Consider the following 17719-nt stretch of genomic DNA (forward strand, 5'->3'; position numbering starts at 1 on the left):
AGTTATGCAAAATTGAATCGAGGAATTGGAGAAGTCGATTTATTCGTAGAGAAAAAGTTACTTGTTTATAGTGTTTTCGAATTTGTAGGGAAACTGTCTGTTGTAAAGGTTTTTTCAGTACTGTTGGAGGTAGTTTTGTACTGTCAGTATTTTCCGAACTGCGACAAATGCTTTTGAAGTCTTTATAGTTCACATTTTTTGCAGTAACCTTGGGTCCTACTTGCTTTTTAGCAACGAGCTCACAACTTTTGTCTTTATTACTGTATTATGCCATTTTGCCAAAGAACCTCTCTGCTATCATGAAAATGTCTACTCTCCGTTTTTTTATTTTTTTTTTTAGGTATATTAACTCTTGACCTATTAAGATTATGTAGTTCAGAAACCCATTTCATCTCTTGAGTGTAAACGATGAACAGTTCATTTTCACTTTTTTTTTTTTCTTGTTTCGTAGTAGTTTTAAGTTGTCATTGCACGGCCCCAAGTTGTGATATAATAATAATAATAATAATAATAATAATAATAATAATAATAATAATAATAATATTATTATTATTATTATTTATTATTATTATTATTATTATTATTATTATTAAATTGCGAATTTTTCCTCATTTTAGGAATTCAGCTATGCTGATGATATGTCGCAATGATACGGAGGAGAGATAATCAAACAGGTGCCAAAAAAAGGATAGAGAGGAGAGAGGGAAGAAATGTTTGGGGTGGGGGCGGGAAGGTCTAAATGTAAAGTAGCCACAAGTGAATGAAAACGAATGAGACAGTTTTAGGCTTCTTTTTAGGCCTAAGACAATAACGGCCTCATCTCATTTATCATCATAACCCTCTTCGATCTCGGCTTAACTCCGGGTGATCCATTATTTGGAGAATAGAAATGAGTGCGATAAATCAGTTATTATTTAAAGGGATTATGTTCTGTTATTTGCATTTACGTGCTAAGAAACTTAGTGTTAATAACCGCTTATAGCAGTAATTAAACAAATGCTTACATGGAGGAGGGATCGAACTTTCCAAGGAGAATAATGAGCTTTAGTAAATCATTTATTGTGTAAAGGGATAATGTTCCGTTATTTGCATTTAGATGCTAGGAAAATTATAGTGTTAATAAACGTACATTTCGGTAAATAAACAAATACATTCGTGGAGGAGAAATTGGACTTTCCAAGTAAAATAATGAGCCTTAATAAATGCCCCTACGGAAGCGCCCCTAAATTTATGAGCGCCGTTTGCCCAGAATATAAAAAGGTAGCGATTAAACGGTTGGCTGCTATGCGCTAAAAAAAAAAAAAGAAAAGGTTAAGCGATGTTTTTCTTTATTTATTTTTTTTAACCCGTTGTTTCTCGCATCTCATGTCATCTGATATTTCGCTAAGGCAGAAGATACAGATTAGAATAAGGTTATTTTAACCTCTTCAATGTGATTTTATTTTTTTCTGGCTCTTCTTTTTGTGGAGTAGTGTCCATTCCACCTGTCACTTACAAGAGGTGATTGCTATAAACTGTTGTCTCTCTCTCTCTCTCTCTCTCTCTCTCTCTCTCTCTCTCTCTCTCTCACACACACACAAAATGCTGGTCTTTCTTGTAATCTAAAAGTGTAAGTCCTTATGCCGCTTCATAAGTATATCAAAAGGACACTAATATCATATGAGATCATCAGTTGTCCGTAGGCTACTGTAATAGCCGTATATTTTTATTGCCTCTATTTTTTATCATTCCTTCTATTCCCATCATTTAAAAACCAATTATAATATACAGTAAGAAATGAGATTAAAAGAACAAGCGACTTTTATAAAATCCACTTTGCCCAGAGAATGGTGGTTTCCGACGGCTCAGGGAGAAATGCAATAACATTGAAGTAACAAAACTGTTTTGAGGAAAATTCTTGTGGAGGGACTGAACTTTTGAAAATGAAAGGTTGTTTATACAGCAAAGGAGAATTCAAGTTGCATTCTTTTGTAATGAAAGAAAGGTCGCCCATATAGTACGTTAAGTTAAAAAAAGTTAAAGTCTTCCTGGGCCTCTGTACTATATATATATATATATATATATATATATATATATATATATATATATATATATATATATATATAACAATAAACCTTTTCCTCTAATAAGGGTCACTCCCGAGAAAAAAAGGCAAAAGGATGCTGCCTTAGGCAAATGCTTAACGACTGGAAGCTCAAGCAAAAGACCGGTCCAGATTCCAGTTTCATTTCCGGGTCATTATGCGAACATGCAGTAGGCTTCGCTGGAATAGGCAGTCGCTTCTCGTAATTAATTATTCATTAAAAGCATCAAATGATTTGATTGCCTTATTGAAAGTACAGTGCCGGTATTTCACCCGCTTTGACAGAGAACCGAAATTTTAATAATAAAAGCTTTTTGATTTGGGTGATTGGAATTCATATCTACATACAGTATTCATTATTTTGTTATCACGAATGGCTGTCTTTAGCTTTGATGGTACGCGTGATTAAAAAAGGATTTTTTCTTGTTAAGTGATTCACATTTTTAATTATTCGGTAGTGTTACTGTTTGTTCCTACATGTCTGTAAATATATAGGGATTTATGATACTAACACCGTGGTAGCTCTCTCTCTCTCTCTCTCTCTCTCTCTCTCTCTCTCTCTCTCTCTCTCTCTCTCTCTCTCTCTCTCTCTCTCTCTCTCTCTCTCACGAACTTATGCATTCAGATCACCCTGTCCAACTGCCCTCTCAACATCACCACACCTCCTACACCTTTAATTAAGATCTCTCATAAAACTGTTTAGTGTCAAAACTTTTTCCTAAACATCTGTAAATATCTAGGGGTTTATGATACTAATCCAGTGGTAGCTCTCTCTCTCTCTCTCTCTCTCTCTCTCTCTCTCTCTCTCTCTCTCTCTCTCTCTCTCTCATGAACTTTTGCATTCAGATCACCCTGTCCAACTGCCCTCTCTCCTGTCAGAATACCTAGTTAACCTTTAATTAACATTTATCAAATGATTTCACAGCGATCCCCCTCTCTCTCTCTCTCTCTCTCTCTCTCTCTCTCTCTCTCTCTCTCTCTCTCTCTCTCAGACATGAACTCATGCTTTCAGATCGCCCTTTCCAGACACCCTCTCGCCGTCAGGATACCTAGTTAACCTCTAGTTAAGATCTCTCATTAAAATGTTTCACAGGATCTCAAAATATGTCCAGTACTGTGTACAGTAATGCCCACCATTATCACATGTAGAACCTGGAAACCCACCAGCCGTTTGCTTGTTTGTATTTTCATGTTTTTCATCTGTTTACTTACTGTATCAGTGCTGGGTTTAGGTCACTGAGCAAAGCACTCTCAGCCATTTTGTGGTTTGTTCACAACACACTCAGATTATTCTGGGTTAATTCTCAGCGTTTTATTCGTGTGGCAAAGGTTGAGCATGAGAGAATCAAGTTGTCCTTCTTTTGATGGAGAAAATCTTTCCCAATGTGTTCATAACTTTGTTAGAGTCTGTTACCAAAGTATTGGGATACCTTAGGGTAACAATGGTAAAGCATATACTCTGTATATACTTTCCATGTATATTAGAGTATGTTGTACAATTTGTATAATCTCCATGTATAATAAAGTCTAGTGTATATTCTTGTACACACACACTGTACGTATAGTCTCCGTGTATATTTAAACACGCTGCACATGCATGCAGACATTTATCGATGTATGCAGGCATATAGCTTTTTAAAAGATATTTGATACCTGTCTGAGTGTATGGAAATAAGGTTTTCGGTAAAATTTTGAAAATAACTTTTTAATAAGAGCCTGAATTTTAGAGCACGCACTCCATATCGCATCTCCTTTTTATCGAAAAGATCAAAACTGCATGAAATGCTTGACCAGTACTATCCTTTCCCACCCCTTCTCCCTCCTCCCCCACCCCCTTCTTCCCCCCTCTCCTTCCCCTCCTCCCCACCGTCCTTCCCTCTCATCCTCCCCTTCCTCCCCCTTCCTCCCCACCTCTTCCCCTCCCTCTCAGTTCCTCGTTGGACGAGTCGGTAGAGTTCTGGGCTAGCACTCTGCTAGGCCCGAGTTCAAGTCTCCGGCCGGCCAATGAAGAATTAGAGGAATTTGTTTCTGGTGATAGAAATTAATTTCTCAGTATGATGTGGTCCGGATTCCACAATAAGCTGTAGGTCCCGTTGCTAGGTAACCAATTGGTTCTTAGCCACGTAAAATAAGTCTAATCCTTCGGGCCAGCCCTCTCTAGGAGAGGTGTTAATCAGCTCAGTGGTCTGGTTAAACTAAGATAGACTTAACTTTCCCCTCCTCCTCCTCCTCCTCCTCCCCCAAGATCTCCCAAGAGACGTCCCGAGTAAATCTGGATTCGTTGGGCGTCGATTTGCATAGTGATTGGTTTCCAGGATTGGCTTTTTAGATTCGATGATTGGTATTGGGATGGATATCAGATGTCTTTTAGTGGGCTGTTCCATTTTTCGCTCTTCTGTCTCTCTGTTTGTCTGTCTGTTCTGTCTACAGATCTGTTAACCACAGATAAGTGAATGGTGAGCACTTAAAAAAAGGACAAGAAAATAAAGTATTGGTCAATAGAGCGTGTGTGTGTGTGTGTGTGAATCTCTCTCTCTCTCTCTCTCTCTCTCTCTCTCTCTCTCTCTCTCTCTCTCTCTCTCTCTACAGACCTGTTATTCCCAGGTAAGGGCATGTAAAAAAAGGCAGTAAAAAGAAAATATTGGTCAAAAAGTATCTGAATCTCTCTCTCTCTCTCTCTCTCTCTCTCTCTCTCTCTCTCTCTCTCTCTCTCTATATATATATATATATATATATATATATATATATATATATATATATATATATATATATATATGTATGTATGTATGTATGTATGTATGTACTGTAGATATCGATTAGCCATTGATATGTGTACGGTGCCTCGTAAAAAAATGACGAGAAAAACAAATACTGGTCCAAAGAGTGTCTCTCTCTCTCTCTCTCTCTCTCTCTCTCTCTCTCTCTCTCTCTCTCTCTCTCTCTCTCAGAAATGATATTTGAAGACCATTTTTCACTTCAAATAGTAAAATACGTTTCTGTAAATAAGGAATTGTTTTTCCCCATTTCTCGAACTGATAGTACTTTGATAGGTAAGATTGATTGCAGATTGACAGCCCGTCGACAGCCATCCATCTTGTCGATTGAGAAAGTAGAAACTAACGGAGAGAGAGTAAAAGAATATATATATATATATATATATATATATATATATATATATATATATATATATATATATATATATAGAGAGAGAGAGAGAGAGAGAGAGAGAGAGAGAGAGAGAGAGAGAGATTAAGGAATATACATATATATATATATATATATATATATATATATATATAGAGAGAGAGAGAGAGAGAGAGAGAGAGAGAGAGAGAGAGAGAGAGAGAGAGAGAGAGAGAGAGTCATCGGTTGTGAGGGCGGAAAGGAAATGAGAAAATCCGGATCTTCTCCTCAGAGACCTCACCCAGTATTAGTCACCTTCAGACTCGGTACTCGAGACAGTTTCTTCTTGTTTGTCTACTCGAGTCCTTATGCTCGATTTTTGTAGGACTGCGTGAGATATTTCTTTTGTGTGTGGTGTGGTTAAAGTTTGTGTGTTTGTGCCGGTTAGGTTTGATCTGGCTGTGTGTTTGTGTGTCTGTGTGTAGTGTTCAAGTGTATTGTGAGTATGGATGTAATTATGAAGACCAAGCATAAGCGTCTATTTATTTTTTTCTTTGTGCAGAATCATCTTTCTCCAATTTTGTGCCATTCTTGATGCTGTTACGTTTATTCAAAATGTTTTAATCGAGTAAGTGTATATATATGTACATATATATATATATACATAATAAATACATATATACACACACGCATATATTATGTATACAGGATATATGTGTACATATATATATATATACTGTGCATATATATATATATATATATATATATATATATATATATATATATATATATATATATATATTTATATATATATACATATATATATTGCGAGTTTGAGTTTTCAGGGAAATTTAAGAATTCTTATAATTTGTTTCATAATTATGTAATATACTACATATATATGTATATATATATATATATATATATATATATATATATATATATATATATATATATATATCTTTTGTGTCCCATAGTAAAATATATAATTGCGGTTACAGTAACTTTATTATGAAATGGAAACCTCCTAAAAATGGAAATCTCTCTCTCTCTCTCTCTCTCTCTCTCTCTCTCTCTCTCTTAACACAATCAATGATACCATTATGTTTATTATTCGTAAATACCCGACGGTAAATGAGCCGGCGAAAGTTATATATTCGCCTATGGTACATACCTAAGATATAACACAAAGAGTTTGGAAGTTTTTTATTTGGGGGGGGGAGAAGGGGGAGGTGGGGTGGGTGGGGGAAATGTTCTGGGGGTGGTTGTAGCTCTGTGGCCCTTGCCGTAAGAAACTAATATACAGAATCACCTTCATTCATCTTCATTTTAGTGGCACTACTAAATGATATATGAATCACCTTTTAGAGCTTCTCTCTCTCTCTCTCTCTGTTAATGACCTCTTAATTCCCAGACTGTAAAAGCCAAATTGCAAAAGGTCAATTTTCTTTCCATTTTGTACATTTGATCTGAGTACTTTTTGTATTATTATTATTATTATTATTATTATTATTATTATTATTATTATTATTATTATTATTATTGTTATATACCATCAATCAAAAACTAAAAAAAGATAACGAAGAAAAAGAGAGGGAAAGAAGAGGAAACCGTTAACTGGCTCTTTCGGTAACTTAAAGTTTCCCGTCACAACTTTCCAAGTCATTAGCGTCGCGGAAAATGTTCGAGGCCAAGTTCGGAAGCTTTTCGATGATTGGCCCGCCTTCGCCTTTCGGGATTCCTCAGGTCTCCTGTTTCAGAATTCACTTTCGTTTAAGGTTCTTTGGTCGTATTTAAAGGTTTGTGTTTGGCGCTTTAGATTTTGATTTCGTGTTTTGAGATTCGTCGGTCGTATTATTAATTTAGATTCGTGTTCGTATTTAAAGATGACTATTTTGTTTTTTGAGATTTTGCTGTCGTGTTCTGAGATTCATGTCGTATTTTAATGAAAGATTTAGTCTTCCGTATTTCAAGGTTTTTCTTTCGTGTTTTAGAGTTCGCTTTCGTGTTTGAAGATTCGTTGGTCGTATTTGAGATTCGAGTTTGTATTTAAAGATTTAATCATTCGTATTTGAGGTTACTTGCTATGGTTATGTTCTCCACGAAATATATATATATATATATATATATATATATATATCAACACGAGTCCACTCAAGGCCATATTATCACTGTAAAAGAAGTTATAGAGCAACTGCACCTATATATATATACCAGCGAGTTTTCCCCAACTATAGCAATGACCCAAGCAGTTATAGGTAATTCCTTGGGTGCAGTTGCTAGGTTCCAACTATTTATTGTATAGTGGATATTGCTATCCACCTGAGAGACCTATCCTGACGTGAGTCAGAAATTTATTTCTGTTCCATACGTGATTGTGTGTTGATGATTTCATCTTATTCATGCAGAAGAGATAATTCGAATGAAATGTTGTCTATTGGGTCATTGCTGAGTCGGGGAAGTTGGGGAAAACTGCTGGTATGCAAGAGTCTTGCCCAGGTAATTTAGTTGCTTGAGGTTCCAAATTTTTAGATATCTGGAGCTTTCAACCTTATCCTGACGAGTATCTGTTCCACTGATGTGTGCTGATGATTTCTATCTTATTCACTCAGAAGGGATAATTCGAATAAATGTTGTCTATTGGGTCATTGGTCGGTTGGACTCTGGTATGCAAGGTCATGACCCTTGAGCAGGAGAACTAAAGTATTTATGGATAACGCCCTCACCTGAGAGACCTGGCGCGATCCCGACATCTTTATTTCTGTTCCAAGAATTGTAATTCATTTTCACAAAGGGATAATTCGAAGTTCGTAATTTCTCTCCTTTGTCCTGGTATGCAAGCAGTTAGTTTGCCCAGGTAATTCCTGAGGTCACCAACTTTTTTAGACTTGTGGGCCCAGTGGATAACGTTCACCTGAGAGACCTCAGGATTCCGACGTGAGTCAGAAATTAAGATGTTCACATTCGCTTGTGTTGGTTTCTTATTCGATCTTAGAAATGTCTTTTTTGTTGCCTGGGAAGTTGGGAAAACTCGCTTTGCTTGCCAGGTATTTCTATTATGTAGTTGCCTCGGTTCCAACTTCTTTTAGACTTGTATGGCCCAGTGGATAACGCCTTGTTTCCACTGAGAGAGACCTTACTTTCAGAAATTTATTTCTGTTCCAACTGTTGTGACGGATGATTATTATATATTATATATTATTATTATTATTATTATTATTATTATTATTATTATGAGCAGGAAGTTTTGCATGGAAATAACTTTAATTATTCTGTAAAGATTAGTGGATAAATTTTAAATATTAGCTTTTCAACCTTCTGACAGGTTAAATGTCAAGCGGTTCAGACTCCGCATCATACCTTGAGCAGGAGAACTTTTTATTCATTCATTTGACCCCAAGAAGTAATTCATTTTCGCAACAGGAAGTTCGTAATTTCTCTCCCTTTGTCCTCGTGACCTACGACCCTGATCACTTTTAAATCTTTTTGTCACATTCGCTTCGTTGGTATCTCGAAGGTCAGAATGTTACTTCAAATAAATGAATTGTGAAATATCAGAAACTGACATTATTATTATTATTATTATTATTATTATTAATTGATTATTATTATTATTAAAATTATTGTTGGATTATTATTATTAAAGAATGATATTAGATAAATGTTATGAAATGAAACTTTAACTAGACTTAAGGGATATAGGCTAGTGTTAGAAAAGAATCCGTAGAGGGTTTGTCAATTATGATTATTATTCCCTCAAATATTTATTTCGAAATTTTAAACTTTTTTCGGTCAAGGTCAATGTTACATAAAATAAATGAATTAAATACATCAGAAAGTGAATAAGACCATAAGAAAGCTATTGAAAAGAAAAATAGTTGAGAGTTTTTTATTAGATAAATGTTATGAAATGAAACTGACAAATGGAAATTAGAAAGAAAAGAATGTCTGGTATTGTGTGTCATATACATAAGTTAGAGAAAATAAAAGCTATTAAAAAATTGTGAGATTTTTTGAAGATACCTATGCAAATGAGGCTGACAAATGGAAATTCATGAAGTGTGTGTGTCTGTGTGTATATACAGTATATATATATATACATGTATGTGTGTAAATTTCCCATCTCTTCTTTACCGTTTGATGCTGTTCTTCTTTGACAGTGTTTGGATACTTACTGATCACATCGAAAAATAAATGTAATTACCCTCCATTGCAACAGATGAACAAGGTGACCTTGAACAAAGTTCATTCTTGGCAGATGAACGAAAGGCACTTTGACAGCCTCTGATAGAAATAATCCCTGGACACATGATTAGTGGGGACGTCTACTAAGGAGTCTTTAAGCTCGCGCAAGTGTTGCCAGTTTAAATTAACTCCAAAGGCACTAATGTTTATGCAATGAAAGCTAAGGAATGTTTGAGTAATTACCAGCCTTCAGATTAGCCTTCTCGTCACGTACGGGTAATGCGTTATTGATAATTGCGTGTGTTACCCAGGCTGAATAATTCATTAGTGCTCAGATACTTCGTAGCTACACGTCTGACTCTATTCTAACTGCTCCCGAATGTAACCAGGCCCATTAGATCAGTGTGTTTGGAGTTCGCAAACCTCCACCGAGGCAGTGCAGTAAGTAACCTCACTTCCCCTTCCCATTTCAAACGTCCCTTTTCCCCAGAAAGTGAGAAGCCCATCTGTCCTAAAATTTATTCATACATTGTCAATAACTAGCCCCACCTTGGGTCAAGTTATCGTAAAATTCCACACGTAACTCTTTGCGTAATCCTGCAGACAAACATTAAAAGATGCACCTTAACAGTAATCTGAAACAAGGGAAAATAACCTATACGGAAGTAGATACTGTAGGCTACGTATTGGCAGTTACCATAGCAGAAAGCTCATGGGACGCAGTTTAATTCTCTTGTTAATCCTGAATATTTAAATAGGATAGAATAAAGGTTATTATATAATAATTGTGAGTCAAGGAACACAGGCGCTTTGGAGATACGTAGGTTAATTAGACCTTGTTAAGAAAGGAATATAGTCTCTATGAAGTAGCATATTCAGAAACTGACTTGAAAAGATTCTCTTGCTGTCCAAAAATTTCTGCAGGGAAAAGTTTGAGAAGTTGGACAGCTGAGTGGGAAAAGAATAAAAGGAACTTAGGAATAGCAAATAAAAACTAGGAATATTATTAAAAGGACGTGACTTAGGACCTTTAGTACTGATCACAGTACTCCGTACATGTCACAGTGTAGGAAGTACCCACATGGGAGTTTACCGGTAAGACTGGAATCAATGTAGATTAATAAGGTTAGCAAGTATTATATTATGCAGTAAAAAGATTTATATGGCGACGATTGATGATCAGAACCAAACATCGCTCTCAGTGATATTCAGTTTCTCAATCCCTCTCAACAGCAACGGGGTATGTTCATTTCAACGGGCGGATATTCTCCCCATCAGTGCGAACAAGTCTGCGATTAGAGCTGGACATTAGCGCCTTTGCAATCATTTCGAACATCTCATAAAAGTAACCACGAGCCCATATGGACGGCTGAGGCGCCCTGACGACCTCCGCTATTTACGAATAGGTAGCTACAGTCAAGTAACCATTATAGCGAAAATCGTATCCCTTTTCGCCATTAAGTATGGGCGGACGCCACCTTGGTATTATCAATTCTTCGTTATTATCATTCACAAGCTTCGAACCTTCGAACTCTGAAGTGTTTGGGTTGGTGTTGGTCCTTCCCATCCCTCCCCAACCCCTCTGACTCCCTATCCCCTCCCATATCCCCTCCACATTCCCCTCCCTCCCTCCCTCCCCCCTCTTGTCAAATCTCTCTTATCCTACCGATGCATGTTGGGAGGAATCCCAAATACGCGGCGTCTGTTTACATGGATCTCGCTTGTAGGTGAGGGGTCTGGGTGTGTGGTCATCTCCCAAGGGCGTTGTCGCCCAGGCGTGTATGGTCGAGTGTGGGCGTATTCTCCAGAGGTGTCGAAGAGGTCCCTAGAAGAATGGGCGTCTCGCGGTGCTCAGAGCGTGCCTTCTTGGGTCAAGTGATTTACGGTTAGGGAATAAGCAGGAGGTATAATGAAGTGCCCTTGTAATCAACGCTAGCGCTCGCTTTGTCGCTTCCAGTCCAACGCGCGCCCCAACTGTTTCCTCCCATCCACTGGTAGGCTTTGGAATTATATCACAACTTAGGGATTCCCTTGAATAGCCATCAGTATTTTCCTCTCCCCTTTCTTTTTCCTGTAAGACTGAGCTAGATAAAGGTACCAGATCGCCTACACACCCTTCTTGCCTTCAGTTAAACAATTCCTTTGCAGTGGTTCGAGGCTCCTAGGTATGGAGCATCATCGTCATCAATAACAGTATGACGCTGTTTTGATTGCTCTTTTTTCATCTTTTATTTTCCCTTTAGAACGAAAAAAGCCGATATTGAGGATGCCTGTGTCATGGCTGTTACTCAGGTTTAAAATATTGGTTAAAAAAAAAAAGTATTTTGTTCTCCGCTTATTTTTTTTTATAGAGAACAAAAATTCGCTTTGAAACCTGCATTTTTTCCCTCGGGTTTTTAAAGTGAGCGATATTCAATACGGCACTTCCCTTATCTCTCTCTCTCTCTCTCTCTCTCTCTCTCTCTCTCTCTCTCTCTCTCTCTGTGCCTATACCTCCGCTCCGATTTTTATTCATGACTTTTTTCACTTTATTTTTCTTCTCCCCTTTTTTTAAATATTCCATCTCTTCCGTTCGGTCTTTCTCTCGTTCTTCCTTTGATCGCAGCTTCATCAACGAGCGCATGCGCGGTGACGTCATACAAGTTTTGTGGTGACGATTGCTTAAATTCGCTGGTTTTGACTTTTGTTAAGTGCTCGCGCATCTATAATTGTCATTTATGATGTCTGTAGAGCGCTCGCACGCTTGTTCATGTGAGAGAGAGAGAGAGAGAGAGAGAGAGAGAGAGGTTCTTGCTTGGCGACTGTGTTCCGATTGTGAAGATGATTGGTATCTGTGCCGGCTGTCACCTCGGCCACCCAAAGCGCTCGTTACTTATTGCGAGATGGACATGGGTGGGGGTGGGGCTAGGGGGTGTTGTGGGGGAGGGTGTCTTGTGTCGTCTAAGAGTGATGCCAAACCCCACGACTCTGAAATAGCCTGTTCGTAAGGTTTTGCGATGTGGGGTATGATAATGTGCAGTATATAAGAGGGAGTTCCTCTCTCTCTCTCTCTCTCTCTCTCTCTCTCTCTCTCATACATACATACATACATACATACATACATACATACATACATACACATACGTCCATACACATACACCTATGTCATTTATTTTGGATGAGCTTTTTCTCGGCCACATTTTTCATTAAATTTGAATGTTAAAGATTGTTTTATACGAGTATTTAAGATTTTGTTATCCCATTTCATTGCACGTAAAAAGCAGCATTTAAACATATGACTGTAATTATTGGATTGATGACTATAACCCTCAGAGCGAACGATCATAGTAAATAGTCCATTTAACTTGTGTAATGGAATGCAAGCAGAAAGGAAAATGTTCAGTCCTAATCAAATGAGGTGGAATTAGGTTTTGAATTAACCATTTCTCATATAGTACACTTTTAGTTTTCTGTCCGTCCGTACTTTATTCTGTCCGCCCTCAGATCTTACAAACTAATGAGGCTAGAGGGCTGCAAATTGGTATGTAGATCATTCACCCTCCAATCATCAAACATACCAAATTACAGCCCTTTAGCCTCGGTAGTTGTTATTTTATTTAAGGTTAAAGTTAACCGTAATCATGCTTCTGGCAACGATATAGGACAGGCCACCACCGGAGCGTGCTTAAAGTTTCATGGGCCGCGGCTCATACAGTATTATCCCGAGACCACCGAAAGATTTATTCTGGGTGGCCTTGATTATACGCTGTAGCGGCTTTACAGAAAACTCGATTGCGCCGAAGAAAATTCGGCGCATTTTTCCTTGTTCTTTTTTTAGTGTTTAATGTAAACAATTAATAAAATCAGTATGAAGTTAAAGAACATTTTGTAATAACGGACAGAATGCTGAGAATTTCACACCTTCAAGTATTTTTTTTATCTCCTAGATAAAAGACCTCGGCGAAATTGGAAGCGCTTCAGAATAATGTTTTGGGCTTTGGCAGAATATCTAATTGTTTTCTGTTTGAATTAAATTATCAGTACAAATAATCACGAAACTGTTTGACGGATTGGAAGTTTTATGGCCAGATGAATTAGGAACTCGATGGGCACTGACGAAAATTTCGAAAATGAGTTATTTAGCGGTTTTTGACTCACCAAATTTTACATTATTAAGAAAAATCGAAATTTTTCTTGCTCTCATTGAGGATGCCCATCTCACTACAGATGGCACTCGAGCGCTTTCATACCCCATTCTGGTCTCATTGTGGAAAAGATAAATGAGTATCAGAATATCAAAATAAATTTTTTAGGCTTATTGAATCGTCGCAACAGTGACCCCTTAAAAGAATTATTATTAATGTGAGGTATCAAAATATACTAAAGTTTATCAAAACAATTATGTTTCCAAGTTTGTCGCCTTCTTCCATAAAATGGACGAAGTTATGCAAGATTAAAGTCTGGAGAAGATTACAAACAATTGTTTGTTACAATCTCCAACTTTAAATTTTTCGGGACGGTGTTACGTAACGTCAGTAGGGTCTGCAATCGCCTTCACGACACTCTCCCGTATTAACTCCATTTTATTCATGAATAACAACTGTTTTGAGATAAAGGTAGAGAGAAGGTCTGGGAAGTTCCGTAAGTTCTTGAAATCCATGAAGAGTGAAGTGGCGTGGAATGCATATAGGTTATTGGCATTGTGCGTGCAAGGGGAATAAACGTGCTGCTGGTGAGGCTGTTGTTGATGTGTTTGAAGCCACGGTGTATTTATTTATTTATTTATTCGTGTTTTAGGAAGCCGGGAGTTTAATATTCGGTCCACCAGGTAGAGCACGAATTTGAAGATATGAAACCACCTCGTATTACAAATTATGGAATATTCATCATAACTATTTTTGGTAATATTTTAATAAATTCTTCAACTTACATCATCTGTTAAGCCTCTGTGATGGTGATGATGATGATGATGATGATGATAACGAAGGAGATGGGTAACAGACCAAAATATCTCCCTTCCTGATTAACACTGTCGGTTGAAAGAAGGAGAGAGAAAGAGAAATGAAAGAAAAGAGAAATGAAAGAAAAAAAGGCCTGCTATTATTACATAAGCACTTTGCCAGATGTCAGCTGTGTTGAGAGGAGGAGAAAAAGGGATTAGACGGAAGCTGTTTTGCATTGGATTTCCCTGGAGAGAGAGAGAGAGAGAGAGAGAGAGAGAGAGAGAGAGAGGAGTTCATCTGTGATTCATTATGTTGTAGGTGAATAGCAAGGAGACTCCCAAATTGCCCTTCTCTGAAGTCCTTCTGTACCTGTGCTTCACTTTTATTTATTTATATATTAATGAATTATTTATTTATTTATTTATTATGTATTTATTTAGTTTGTTCTAAAACCACCTCTCATATGCGAGAGGTCCAAAAGAAATCTCGCCTCCGTATCTTCCTTCATTTATGTGTCTGCAATGTGTCACGTACTAGAAAATTACATATGTTTATTTAATTTTTTGGTTTTGTGCCTCAAATTTATTTTCTGTTATTATTCTGTATAATGGTATATTCTCTTATATGTTTCTGTTCCGAATCTGTGTTCTGTAAGAGTGGCTCCCATTCATAATTATTTTTTTCTTAGTACCTTTTTCTCCCTTTTTGTTTTTGTTTCGTTTCGAAATTTATTCCGTCCATAATTATTGTTTTTTTCCCTTTTGCATTCCTTTTCATTTTGTCTTTGTCTCGTGCCGAAATTTATTCCATCCATAATTATTGTCATTTTCTCAGCACCGTTCTCTTCTTTGTTTTTATCTTAGCACCTCCTTTCTCTTTCTCTCGTTTTTGCTTTGTGCCAAATTTATTCCATACATAACTATTGTTTTTTTTTATGCATTGTACATATCTCTTAATTTTATTTGTTTTGTGTCGAGAAAAAAAACCACAAGAATCTATCCTCCCAGTGCAAGGGGCCCTTTTATTTATTTTCATATTTGGTTACGTAAAGGGTTAGGGAGAGGATGAGGGGAAAAGGGGCGTCACTCCCTGCCATTTTTTCTTTTTTGAAAACGTTAGAAATTGTTGGTGGGGGGTGGGGGGATTGTGATGGTACTTTCATGTGCCAAGTTTGATTTATTGTGGAAACTCAATCGCCCCCAATCTCATGATTGATGGCCAGGCTGAATCTGTTACTTCTCTTTCTCTCCCATTTCATAAAGGGCCGGAGTTATGTGCTTGCTGCGGTCACGGCTATTTGGCTGTGGTGTAAACCTTTGGCTCTCACTAAATAGCTTTGGAACTGCACGCGGTCGCGGCAGTGTGTGTTTATATATATATATATATATATATATATATATATATATATATATATATATATATATATATATATATATATATATATATATGTAGTGTGTGTGTGGATGTACTAGTATATGTACCGTAAAGTTATTTAAAGGTTGGAAAAAACAGTACTGCTCAAGTACATTTTAGTAGCATCTTACCTCAAAAAAAAAATATATAATGTGTAATGTAAAGAAAGATTAAATAGGGAACATAAGACTAGAATCTTAAAAAGAGAGAAGTGGAAAAAGATAAATTATATTGGGATCGATCGATTATGCTTCCCTATTTAATCTTTCTTTACATCACTACAAATGTGCTAGTTTATGTACCTGTATGTTATTGAGCGGTGTGAATTGCGCTTGTACGTATGTCTGTATGTATGCAACACACACACACACACACACACACACACACACACACATATATATATATATATATATATATATATATATATATATATATATATATATATATATATATATATATATATATATGTTCTCTGAACTGTGTTCTTTTCTTCAATAATTGCATCAGAACGCTCAACTGAATATTTTTATTAAATATTTTTATTACTAACTAGAAATTATGCTCCCCTGAGCAATCGAGATTTTTTTTCACTCTCAGGGCCTTTATTCGTAAGTATTCAAGCTTTGTTGCCCTTCGGTATACTTAGATTTTATCACTTTGTGTAACTTAACTTCTATAAGTTTTTTTTCCGTTGAGTAAATCCTCATCTCCCTGATAGTCATGATTATGCATCAGTAAAAACGAATCTGATTGTGTTGTGGGGAAGCTTTTTATCAGCACAAATATTTTAATTGAGTACACGCTTCGATTCTTTACAATCCAGCGTGTTAAGTTACCTTTGCGTATGATCTATGACTAAAAAATTAAGTATCATACACCGAATTATTATGAAGTAAAATCGCACGAAACTAGAGCCATTCCATTTATTAGAAACTAATGAAACGCCTCATTATTTTGAGAATCTTAACAGCTTTTGCCCGGAGCTTTGAAAAACAATTTCGTCCGCGATGTTATCAGAGCCTAAGGTTCAGAGAGAGAGAGAGAGAGAGAGAGAGAGAGAGAGAGAGAGAGAGAGAGAGAGAGAGAGAGAGAGAGAGAGACTTTCCCTATCTTAGGCCTAAGCCCACGTGCTTCCTGAGGTTAACTGGTCGTGCAGGAATGCGCGTAGTCATTTTGTAAATGGTTTTCTAGTGATTAGCTATTAATGAGTGTCACGTTAGGCTGCCGGTAGCAGACTCCGCTAGAGAAGAGTTATATATATATATATATATATATATATATATATATATATATATATATATATATATATATATATATATATATATATATATATATATATACATATATACACATTTATATACAGTATATATATACTGTATATATATATATCAGTTGCATCTGAAGGCTAAATAAATAAAGTTTTACAGTCTTACAGCCCTGCTTTGCCCTCCTCGTCGGAGGCACAAATAAACAGAGATGTTAATCGCCGTTCAGGGGGTTAAATAGCGCAGAGTGCCAGTGTTGACAGTTTTATGAAGAGTGCCAGGGCGGCGGCACTCCTACAGATCGGTGCCTTGTTAAACGAATCATCTCTTTTGGTTCGCAGCGTTGAGAGAGAGAGAGAGAGAGAGAGAGAGAGAGAGAGAGAGAGAGAGAGAGAGAGAATGTCCACTTATACGGAGAATAAGACGAAATAATAGATACTACGTATGCGCGCGTGTGTGTGTATGTGAGAGAGAGAGAGAGAGAGAAGGGTGGGGGGCCGCCCACTATGACCCCCTTTTGGCATGCTTACATGTGCTTATCTGTCAGTTACCTTTATATCCTTAAAGTTCCGCTTGAAATTCACAATAAAGTGTTTAAATGCGTCTTTACATTTATTCCAATCTCTTGAAGATGTATTTCCTTTACATTTTGAACGTCCAAAGAAAGAAGAAGAGTTAAACAGTCATTACTGATGTAAATGAGAATAGTTTAGTTGGCAACAGAGTCT

At 36.8% G+C, this 17719-nt stretch overlaps 1 protein-coding gene across 2 annotated transcripts in view; it reads left to right on the forward strand.

Annotated features, from left to right (window-relative positions):
- The window catches only part of LOC136832072 (abnormal cell migration protein 10-like), an 891193-nt gene that overhangs the window by 470750 nt on the left and 402724 nt on the right, over positions 1-17719 (forward strand). The window lies entirely within an intron of this gene.

The sequence above is a fragment of the Macrobrachium rosenbergii genome, chromosome 49 (assembly GCF_040412425.1).
Source record: "Macrobrachium rosenbergii isolate ZJJX-2024 chromosome 49, ASM4041242v1, whole genome shotgun sequence".
NCBI classification, from domain to species: Eukaryota; Metazoa; Arthropoda; class Malacostraca; order Decapoda; family Palaemonidae; genus Macrobrachium; species Macrobrachium rosenbergii.